An 11681-nucleotide genomic window follows, 5' to 3' on the forward strand; every position below is an offset into this window, starting at 1 on the left:
TATAAATAAAATAATAATACATAAAAAAGAATAACAATACTATTACTACTACTACTACTACTACTAATAATAATAATATCTAAATAACATAATAAAGTTTTATCTGCTCTTTTGCTAAAAGAAAGTGTCTTATAAGGCAGAATAATATACATATTGTATACACAATATACAATAATATTCATATTCATAATATACATACATACATTAAATATAAAATTATATAAAATCTTATCTGCCCTTGGGCTAAAAGAAGGCATTTTATTTTAAAATAAAACATCTTAACATAAAATGCTACCTATGTAGGCAGCTCACTAGGTGTTATGAAAACCAGGATGTTGTTCTGCAGCCAGATCTGTCCTGTGTGTTAAGACTAGTTTGGTTAACTAAGACTAGGCCACATGTGACGCCAACAAGCCTAAACAACACAATCTTATCTGCTCTTTATCTAAAATCCAGCTCACATACTGTGTTTCAGAGGAGTGAGCACTGTTCACGCAAGGTCTGAAGTCCAGAAACGATAAAGTGAAAATGCAGATGTGAAAGTTCTGAGTCACTAATAAAAGAAACAAAAAGAAACCCAAGAGTGAAAGTAAGAGAAAAAAGCTACAGGTACATTAGAATGGGTGAAACAAATGGGTGTAATAAGTGAATAATCATTTGTAATTGCAGAGGAGTGGCAGTAGAGATAAAATGTGGCATAAACATCCTGTTATATAACGCGCCCCTCCTGGTCATTACTAACCACCGCTGGCTCTGACTGACGAGTCCGACTCTGTTCGCACTGACTTACTAATCATTTCTCCTCGACTCGGCAGTAACCCGCCACTAACCCATGAGCATTCCTTCCATGATTCTCAACCATACAGCAAATAGGAACAGTGTTGTGTTTGCGCCGTCCGTATTGTGTTTGGCATCTGACAGAAGAATCTGTATGTCAACAAAAATATCTTCTACATCCTGCCACAAAACCCACTATTCATTCAGCAAGACTTGGTTGCACTCCACCAAATCTTCTTGTAAAACCAGTTTAGATAAAACCCAGAAGAAAAACCCTTACTGTGGTGCAAGAAAATCTGCTATAGAGAACCTTGAAGGCTTCTTTCAGGTGCTTCATATATAGAACCTTTCAGGGGTTCCATCATGGGTTCATTTTATGGATTTAGTTTTAATTAATTAATTAATTAATTTTATTTTAATTATTTTATGAATTAAACAGCTCATAAACAAACTTTAGAACTAGTAAAAAACTGAAATAAGCCATTAAACATGAAAGTATTATGCAATCATTTAAGACATTTCTCCTTATATAGAACACTTTTGGCATAAGAATTGAGTCAAGAACTCTATATAGAACCTCAACAAACCTTGTTTTCTAAGAGTGTAATACCATGGTACTGAATTACTACTTCCAAACGGAAATTCTACATCTTTTTACTTGGTACTTTAAGACTATCGTGGCACTAAAATGGCTAATGTCCAAATATTAAGGTATTACCATGGTTTTTGTCCAAAAAATTTTTTTACCCCAAATACTGCCATGGTAAATGCCCAAATAACATGGCATGACCATGCCCAAATGATAATTTACAATGTATTCTGAGATACCTAAAATACTATGGCAAAAAAATCTGATAATACAAGTTTGTTTTCTGCAGTTACACTGAAAGAAAATTGGTGTAGGATTTACTTCAAAACTATTTTCACTCTGAAACACTCTGAAAACTGCTAGTAAATATAGATAATTACAAAGAAACGAGTGCCGCATTGAATAAAATGTGAAATTCTTAAGTCGAAAGACTGAAATAGTATTTTCTTGTAAAGCATACTTCAATAATCTTTGTTTTATTTACTTAATTTTTACAAAATCAATTTAACAGTGTAACTGGAATGTTTTAAAACTTTAAAAACGCTTTAAAACATCATTCATCATTATTATAGATGCATATGTATTTGGTATATCTTACCTGTACAAAGCCGTTTCTGGCGTAAAGCTCTTCTCAGGACAGCATTCCTCACTCCGACTGCTCAAACTAAACAACAAATGCAACACACGTTTAACACACCTCATTATAATTACAGGTGCAACACAACATTCTTCAGTGAAACGCTCATGAAATACAGTTGAACGGTGCAGGACACCCAGATGTTTTCTCAGAAGTGAGCAGTCTTCCCTGCATAGGTTGTCATCACTTCAGTCTGAGCGTAACAAACAGGTTTTCTGTAGTTTATCATAAAATAAACAATGAGATATCTGAGTGAGCATAGATGAGATCCGATGAGGTCAGCGTTCATTGAGATTAACCTCACAGGCACTAAAGTAACCCTGGCTCACTGAACATGCATGAAGAGATTAGTTAAAGGTAGGGTAGGCAATTTTTTTATAAACACTTTTTGTTATACTTGTTGAAACTCTCTTCACATCCTGATAGCTATCAAAAATAGAAGTGTCTAAATATTAAAACATGTACATATATATTCTGTGGAAGTAAAAAAGTTTGTCCAATCATTGCATTTGGTCCCTGTCAACATATGTATTTCCATACCTCTGTGCACCTGCTAGTGTAGACATCACATGTCATCAGCGTGTTCCGTAAGGCTATGCAGAGTTGTAGACAGAAAGTCACAGAGCACCGAGTCACCGAGCGATTTTTTACAGTAATAAAAGTAATTTAGTCCAGTTAGAAAACAGACACTACAATTAAATCTGAACGTGTCTGCTTGAGCCAAACGCGAGTCGCAGCACAGATCAGCAGCATGCGATTTCTTTTATCACGAGAGTGAGGAGCTAACTAACAAGATGATCGCGAAAGATTTTTTGCAATATTTTGGATTTAAACCCAGTGCTAATAGGTAGGGCTGGGTAAAAAATATAGATTTCTCGATTTTAATCGATTCTCATTTTTACGAACCGATATTGATTCTTAAATCCCAAGAATCGATTAGTCTAGTCTGTTTTCAGTTGATGAATGAGCAGAATATGTAGCGCCTCCCTTCCAATAAATCACAATAACCTTTGTGCTTTGTTACTTTTGATATGAAGCAAAGTCTCAGATTTCAAATGACGTCCATCTTATTATGAGATTCAAAAAAGCGTTTTGATGCTGTTTAATGTGACGTGACAGATCGCTTTAGCGACTCAGTTAAAGGTACAATTTGTAAGATATTCGCAGTAAAATATCCAAAAACCACTAGGCTAGTGTTATATATTTTGTCCAGCCTATTACTAACAATATCTCTAATGTTTTCAACTACTTGTAAATCATGAGAAAATTCCCATTCTAAACAGTGACACGGGGCAGTGCATTCGCCTGTCAATGACGTCAGTTACCCTTTGTTACCGCCTTTACTGACGTAGAAACCACATGACAACAGTGTCGTGGACAAATGCGGAAGTAGTGTCTACCGTCCAGCAAACCACTAGCTTGCTTCAAGCAGTTCCTTATTTACTTCTTGCACGTTTTATGGTGGATTGTGTTACTTATTTATGGAACATAATTACTGTTTACCATCTGCCGCTGGTTCTGTCGACAAGGACAGCTCCCGTAAACGTAAGCGTACGGGCCAACCAAACGACCCAAGAAGAGTTTGGGACAAGGGGAGAGAAAGAGCGAGGATCAATATCGGTGTTGCATTTTCTAGATGGAGAGAGCTTCGCGACAAACTTCACCTAGAAAGAGATGCCGATCTCGCTTGTGTTTTACTCGACAGGTGATTTGTTTTGATTCGTATCTTTACAGAAAACATGTGACATTATAACGATCAACACGATTAGTATTATGGGTCATACACGCCAAACGCGGGGCATCGTGTCTCTAGACCCGCGCGAGGACGCGTCTGATCCATAGTTTATACATTTATAAAACTTTACCTCATCCGTTAAATCCATGATTTATCTTTCCGTCTGAGTGATGGCCGTCAGCGGTTGGGTAGAAAACAACAAATCCCACCTTCTTAGCGTCATCAAACCACGCGATTGTTATTGTTTTGGTAGTGCGCCCTCTAGTGGCAGGTCCTACAAATTGTACCTTTAAAGAGAAGCAGCAGCACAAGCGCATCTGAACATCTTTTCCTCCGCTTTAATACCAGTTACAACGCGAAATAAACATGAATAAACATCTGAAGGTATGTTAAAATATACAGTACAACTTACTGAAATCCTTGTGTAATCGCTCAATCTGTGTTTCATTCTCGGAAAGACGTCAATAAAACAGCTTGTAAACAATGTCACGTAACGTCACATTTACCTCAGAAAAACATATTCAGTGACCATAAACTCATTAGTCAGCTAGAAAAGTGAACTTTAGAAAGCAGCATTCTGATAAATATAGCTATGCACCGTTACATATTCATTATCATTTTTTGTAATGTTCTTCAATATTTAATGCATGTTTGAATAAATCAGGCGTGATTTAAATGTTTATATTTTTTTTTAAAAAACGAATTGGAGTAGAAATATGATTATGTAATTCTAAATTTTATTTATAATAAAAACATAATTGAGTATAATTTAAGTGTTTGTATATAAATAAGTTAATTTGACCTTCAATATTATTATAGTACTACCAACTGACTCCCATGTGTAGTTTACAGCATTAGTTGAGAGATTATTTTTCATTTTTGCCATGTACTGTAACTGAAATACTACATCCAAAATAACCGATATCGAATCGAATCGAAATCTAATCGAAAGCATGTGAATAGTAATCGAACCGAATTGTGAAAATTGTGTCAATACCCAGCCCTACTAGTAGGGAACATTCAAAGGATTAGTTGTGTTTAATTGTTGTGTTTTTCATTAAGAATAATAACCCACCATTCAAGCAATTGCTACCCCCGAACTGGCGCTAATTTGAAAGCGAATGTAAAATCCGCAGCATTCACAATCTATTAGCGCGGAGAGTTTTCAGTTCACTCCTATGGAAGCTCAACTTAACTGAAAACGCGGCCATGTGGAATTTAACTTTCACTTTATCTTAAGGCCAATTCACACCGCACCGACAACAGCCAACAAACGGCAACAAACTCGTCTGTTGGAGTTTGTTGGATCGGTGTGATACCCCTGTTGGCGTCTGTTGGCGTTTGTTGCCGTTTGTTGGCGTTGGTCGGAGTCGGTTTTCACCCGACTGAACATGTTTAATTGGCGTTTGTCGGGTCGTGGAATGTCTGCGCGGTGTGAACAGTTTTCCAACAAACGGCAAAAAAAACTCTGACGTAATCTGACCGGGCTACGAACCGTTGCCATGATGATGAGGCAAGTACCCTGCAAAGACAGCTGTTTCATAGCGCCCGCTCCTCACGCACACACAACAAAGTACTGGAAACGTGACATCGCAGCTTGTTCGTTATAAAAAATAAAATACAGTTAAAAAAATAAAAATATACAAAAGGTACAATAGTCCATAGTGCAATCCGTGCCATTCAGCAAGAGCTTCTGGATTTCAGGTTAGTATTTTTGTTTTGCATCAATACTTTAATACAATGAAAATATATATGATATATTATTAATATAATAAACTTGCCTGACAATATTGTTAACATGGTTACACGTATGTAAGTTGTGGAATTTTCCCAGTCAGACGTCACTCGTTGGTCGGTGTTTGTTGGGGCGGTGTGAACATGACAGTTTTTTTCTCATAGAATTCTAAATCCAACGGCCAACTTGTTCGTTGGCGTTTGTTGGTGTTTGTTGGCGTTTGTCGGTGCGGTGTGAATTGGCCTTTAAATTGCAAAAGAGGAGAATGCCCCCCTCCTGGTGATACTGGTATTACTGGTATTGTCACACCTCGATTAGCCAGTGGGAAAATTTCCTCACCCTCACAACCTTAATGGCAACCTTAATGGCAGACTCAGATTTATGCATTTCTATGTCAAAACTATCAACGCCGAAATTAATCTGCAGCAGTCAGGTGGTACAAGTAAGAGCTCTGTAAGTTATGTTCATTATTATTGTAACGTTATGTCCTTTGAGACATGAGGTAATTTAACAGTCTCCCGTGAAACTTGTCAGACTCTGCGGTGTGCATTCATGTGTTTTAAAGGAGGCGTGGCTTTGGAGACGCTCTGAAGAGAGGGTAGGATCTCACGCTTTCAAAGCTAGCTTGCTATTGCTAGCCTCTCCAAAATTGCCTACCCTACCTTTAATTTAGTTATTCAAAGAAAAAGAAGTGATAGACTGATTTGGAGAGTTAGTGATACTGGTTTATTCTTGACCAGGGGTTTTCAATCTTCGGATGCCATGGATAGGCCTGTCGCAATAATCAATACATCGACTTATCGCGCAATATATGTATCTGACCTCAATAATTTTTGGTGACGCAATATATCGGCCATTATGTTTACATGGTAAAGAATGTCACCAACATTTTGCCAATCATTCTGTCATCTGCAATTATACACAGAGCAGTCATGGACAGGTGAAAAAAGGCATTATTTGAGGCGTTATAGTGTTTTCCTGAGTCCTGACAACTACAGATAGTTTGGAAAAACAAGTCAGACTGCTATCGATTTAAAATCCGCAATCCACTGTTCCGGTGCAAATATAAATGTGTTTGTTCATACAGACATCTGAATGCTAAGTAGGGTTTGTGTTTTCAGCAGTAGTGCACCCTTACTTTACTGAGAATATTTACCATTTATTCAAGTTTTTAATTTAGGATATTACATTTTTTTGATCCTTCATTTCTATGATCGAAATAATTAAATGGTTGTTGTCATTTGAAAGTGTGTTGCCTACTTCCATTATTATACTGTTATATTATGATTATATATTCAGTGGCACAAATAATATTGTTTAGCGCAATTATTTCTGAAACAATATATCGCACAACAAAAAGTTGTTATGGTGACAGGCCTAGCCATGGACCCTCAAATATGATCATCCTCATGATTATATTTAATATTTTAAAAGGCAGCTCTATATTTTCATGTGTAAAGTCCCAACTTATACTGTGAAATATTAATATAATGATAATATAATAAATACCTAAAATATTATTTGGAAATTATTTTGTTTCTATTATATTACATTATAAGGTTTTTTTCCTGTTCACTATAGCACTATTGTGACAGATTAGGGTACAATTCTCACTATTAACTAACTATTAACTATGACTTGCAGCCTCAATAAACTCTTGAAATTACTGCTTATTAATAGTTCGTAATGTAGTTGTTAAATTTAAGTACTGGATTAAGGGTTGCAGAATATGGTCATGCAGAATAAGGCATTAATATGTGCTTTATAAGTACTAATAAACAGCCAATATAGTAATATGCATGCTAATAAGCAACTAGATAATAGTGAGAATAACTAAACTAAAATGTTACCCTGTACTGTTATTTGTTTTAATCAAATCATTTATTATTTATTTATTTTACATTTTTTACACTGCTTTTCTCTAAACGTTTTCCTGTGATCCAGTTTAAAATCCTCAGCTGTGATATAATGCTGGTTTATATATAATAATGACAGCAAATGAGATGTATAAATAACACTTATGTTGCATAATATACTCTAAATTCACTACAATGTGAAAACATAAGGCACAGTAAACATACATATTCATATTTTCAATAAGCTACAGTATACACAATATAATACATTATGGTTTTCAATACATTTCCTGTAAGTTGCATATTTCATGTAAACTAGTCTTATTAACTAATATACTGTAGATGGAATCAGCAAATGGTATTTTCATATATACAAATCTGTTGAATGATTACTACATCATATTATTTTTATTTACTTCTAGATATTTCAGAGACTACCATAGTAGTGACATATTTCATTTTATTTCATGTTAGTACCATATTTCATATTTAAAGCCTCCCCTAAAACTGTAATTCAGGTTCTCTACTATATTACAAACCCACACTGCCTAACGTTAACGTTACTTGACCCAAGTTAAACCACTCACAGGAGATCCCTGTCAAGAATCCTTCTCTCAAGAAATGAAATCGTTGTATCTTAAGTATAACTTACTACATAATCTCGAGAGAGAAAGTAAATCGCGTCAATTTTATCGATAAATTCAGATATATACGTACCGATCATACCTGTCCAGAACTTCCGCCTCAAATCCTTCAACGGTCCTTGTTTATAAAAAAAATACCGAGACAACAGTGATGAGTAAACTCCGTGCTGGGGATTTAAACAGGCTTTTCCCGTAACATGTGAAGCGACAAGAAACGATAATGCCAGCGGGATTTCCAACTTTCACTCAGCCGTTGTAGAGCGAGAGAGAGAGTTAGTTTCAGCGAGTCACTGGCCGCGTTTCAATAATGTGACGCCTACGTAAACAGCGTGTGGGCGGCGCGCTGGAGTTCTCTGGCTGCACGCGCACGTCACGCTCAGTCCCGCTGTCTATATAGTCGCCTCACTAGGGTTTGAAGCACACCCCATAATGTCAGCTGAATGTGACCGTCAACAGGTGAAGCAACAGTGTTTTAATGGCACTTCAGATTCTATTAAATAATCAAAACATGAGTTATATTGGAATGGGAAGAATACACTAAACTTGGTTAAGGTATTAAAATGACAGAATTATTTATACATATAAGGCAAACAAACTTGTATGTATATAAGGCAAACTCGAGCATATGATTAAAGGGTTAGTTCACCCAAAAATGAAAATAATGTCATTTATTACTCACCCTCATGCCGTTCCACACCCGTAAGACCTTCATTCATCTTCGGAAAATAAATAAAGCGACAAGAATATTTTTTTGTGCACCAAAAAAATAAACAAAATAACGACTTATATAGTGATGGCCGATTTCAAAACACTGCTTCAGGAAGCATCGGAGCACAATTAATCAGTTTATCGAATCATGATTCGGAGAGCGTGTCAAACCGCCAAACTGCTGAAATCACGTGACTTTGGCGATCCGAACCACTGATTCGACACGCTGATTCATTTATGCTCTGAAGCTTCCTGAAGCAGTGTTTTGAAATCGGCCATCACTAAGTCGTTATTTTGTTTATTTTTTTGGTGCGCAAAAAATATTCTTGTTGCTTTATAATATTAATATTAAACCACTGTACTCACATGAACTGATTTAAATATATTTTAGTACATTAATGGATCTTGAGAGAGGAAGTGTCCATTGCTCCCTATGGAGGCCTCACTGAGCCATCGGATTTCAACTAAAATATCTTAATTTGTGTTCTGAAGATTAACGAAGTTCTTACGGGTGTGGAACAGCATGAGGGTGAGTAATAAATGACATTATTTTCATTATTGGGTGAACTAACCCTTTAAATATGGGTTTTTATTGTATTATGCAAAAAAGGCACAGAAAAACAAAAGTCTCGGGAAATAGAGCATAAATTGACTACAGTGTAATCAGTTATTAATGTTTTGTTGGTTCTCCCTTGTTTTCAGCAGCCATTATCCTGGGTGTTGGCTCACTAAACATGCTTATCTTCTTTTCAATCCTCCTAAAGTTCTTCTCAAAGTTGAGCTTCCTTGGAAGACCTGTCCTGCATGACTTATCACAATTCCAGTTTATAATTTCCCAAAAGTTTAGGGAACTGAGGAGGCCACTTGAAGACGTCAAAATGCTGAGCATAAACAACTTTGTTGCATGTGTGGTGTGTTTGTGATTGCTATCATGTTAAAAAAAAATACACATTTGATGTCCAAACAGATCCTCCATACTCGGCTACATTGTATTCAGCAGGATTCCCAAGAATTGGGCCATTTTCAAAGTACTAGCAACATTGTACATCTTTTCAACACATGCTGCAGACATGCATCCCCAATACCTTTATTTTTCCCCTGCCGTGCCTAGAGGCGCCACACATGCATTTGGTATTAAAACACTCCAGTTGTCTTCTACAAACATATCTGACACCATCCAATGCTATGTTGTTAAATTTTGACTTATCACAGCTCCAATCTTCCACACTCCAAGATTAAACTAAATGGTTTTGCTGGCCTAAAAATATGAAAATTAAGTTGAGGTAATGAAGTTAATTCATACAGATGATGTGTCTGAGTTGTTCCAAAGGTATTGCATATGAGCAATGATCCCTAATTGTTGCTCAGTTCACTTCGGAGGGACTGCTGGGGTCATAAATCTCAAGCCAATGTGCATGATATTAATCTCAGTGCCGCACAGACAGAAAGACAGATAATGAGACGGGTAGCCGAGAGTCCCGAGACAAAACACTGAACAGATGGAGGGCAGTAAGTCACTCACACTGAATGGTGTTTTGTGCACTAATTCGTCTTCCTCCTGCACACAACACACTGTCTGAGACATTAAAATCTTCTACCTGCTTGCAGTAAAATAACCTCATTTGGCAAACGCAGGCGAGTCTGTCAAGACTTTAGTGACTGGCTTTTGTTTAGTGCACTCACACACTATTCTCACTCGCCACTGTCACACAATAAAAGGCTTGTTATTTTCCTGCCGAAGCACATCTGTTGGCTTCCTGGCATTGAGCTGCTTCTGCATAAAGGGCACTGAGAGTGTTGAGTGCTGTAATTTAACGCAGGTAACTGCAAAACACTCCCTCGTTTAGAGGTGAAGTGTGAAGCACTAAAACAGAACTAGAAAAATATACATTGCTGTCAGAGTTAAAATACTGTCCCCGTCTGCTATTAGTCAAGTCACACATATAGCCCCACCCCAAATGTACACTATTGGTTGAGCCAGTGTTATGCCACGCCCACCCAGAACACTGAAACAAACAGATTTCAATTCTATGGAAGTTGGTTTACACCGTGAAATAAAAAAAATTAAAAATAAATCAATAATAATTGCGACTTTTTTAATTGCACAAAGAATGTTATGAACTAATAATTACGTGTTTAAGTCTCACAATTCTTACTTTTTTACTCAGAATTTTGAGTTTACATTTAACAATTCTGACTTTTTTCCTCAGAATTCCATTTATATCTTGTAATTCGGACTTTTTCACCCTCAGAATTCTGAATTTACATCTCACAACTGACTTTTTTCCTCAGAATTCCATTTATCTCACAATTCAGATTTTTTCCCCCCAAGAATTCTGAATTTACATCTCACAATTGACTTTTTTCCTCAGAATTCCATACATCACGCAATTCTGAATTTACGTCTCACAGTTTTGAGTTTCTATCTCATAAATGCTAGTTATTAACTCATAATTGCGAGTTTACATCTCGCAATTCTGACATTTTTCCCCCTCAGAATTCTGAATTTACCTCTCACAATTGACTTTTTTCCTCAGAATTCCACATTTACATCTCACAATTCTGACTTTTTTCCTCAGAATTTCATTTATATCTCACAATTCTGACTTTTTTCCTCAGTATTCCAAATTTATATCTCACAATTCTGACTTTTTCCTCAGAATTCCAAATTTATCTCACAATTGAGAATTTTTTCCTCAGAATTCCAAATTTATACCTCGCAATTGAGACATTTTTCTCAGAATTCCAAGTTTACTTCTAGTAATTCTGACTTTTTTCCTCAGAATTCCATTTATATCTCGCAATTCTGACTTTTTTCCCCTCAGAATTCTGAATTTACATCTCACAATTGACTTTTTTCCCCTCAGAATTCCACATTTATATCTCACAATTCTGACTTTTTTCCTCAGAATTCCAAATTTATATCTCACAATTGAGACTTTTTCCTCAGAATTCCAAATTTATACCTCGCAATTGAGACTTTTTCCTCAGAATTCCAAG

General features: G+C 36.2%; 1 protein-coding gene across 3 annotated transcripts in view; it reads right to left on the bottom strand.

The window, feature by feature from the left end:
- Nucleotides 1-8279, bottom strand: part of phldb3 (pleckstrin homology-like domain, family B, member 3) — a 32638-nt gene extending 24359 nt beyond the window's left edge. Inside the window, exons 1-2 of one of the 3 annotated variants that reach the window (XM_048153178.1) lie at nucleotides 8047-8279; nucleotides 1965-2030 (exon numbers count right to left, since the gene is read on the bottom strand). The gene's annotated coding sequence lies outside the window, so the exon portion shown is untranslated. The remainder of the gene's footprint in view (nucleotides 1-1964; nucleotides 2031-8046) is intronic. The other 2 variants (XM_048153177.1, XM_048153176.1) reach the window with 2 other exon arrangements.
- Nucleotides 8280-11681: the final 3402 nt, after the last annotated feature.

This window comes from Megalobrama amblycephala, linkage group LG13 (genome assembly GCF_018812025.1).
Source record: "Megalobrama amblycephala isolate DHTTF-2021 linkage group LG13, ASM1881202v1, whole genome shotgun sequence".
NCBI lineage: Eukaryota > Metazoa > Chordata > Actinopteri > Cypriniformes > Xenocyprididae > Megalobrama > Megalobrama amblycephala.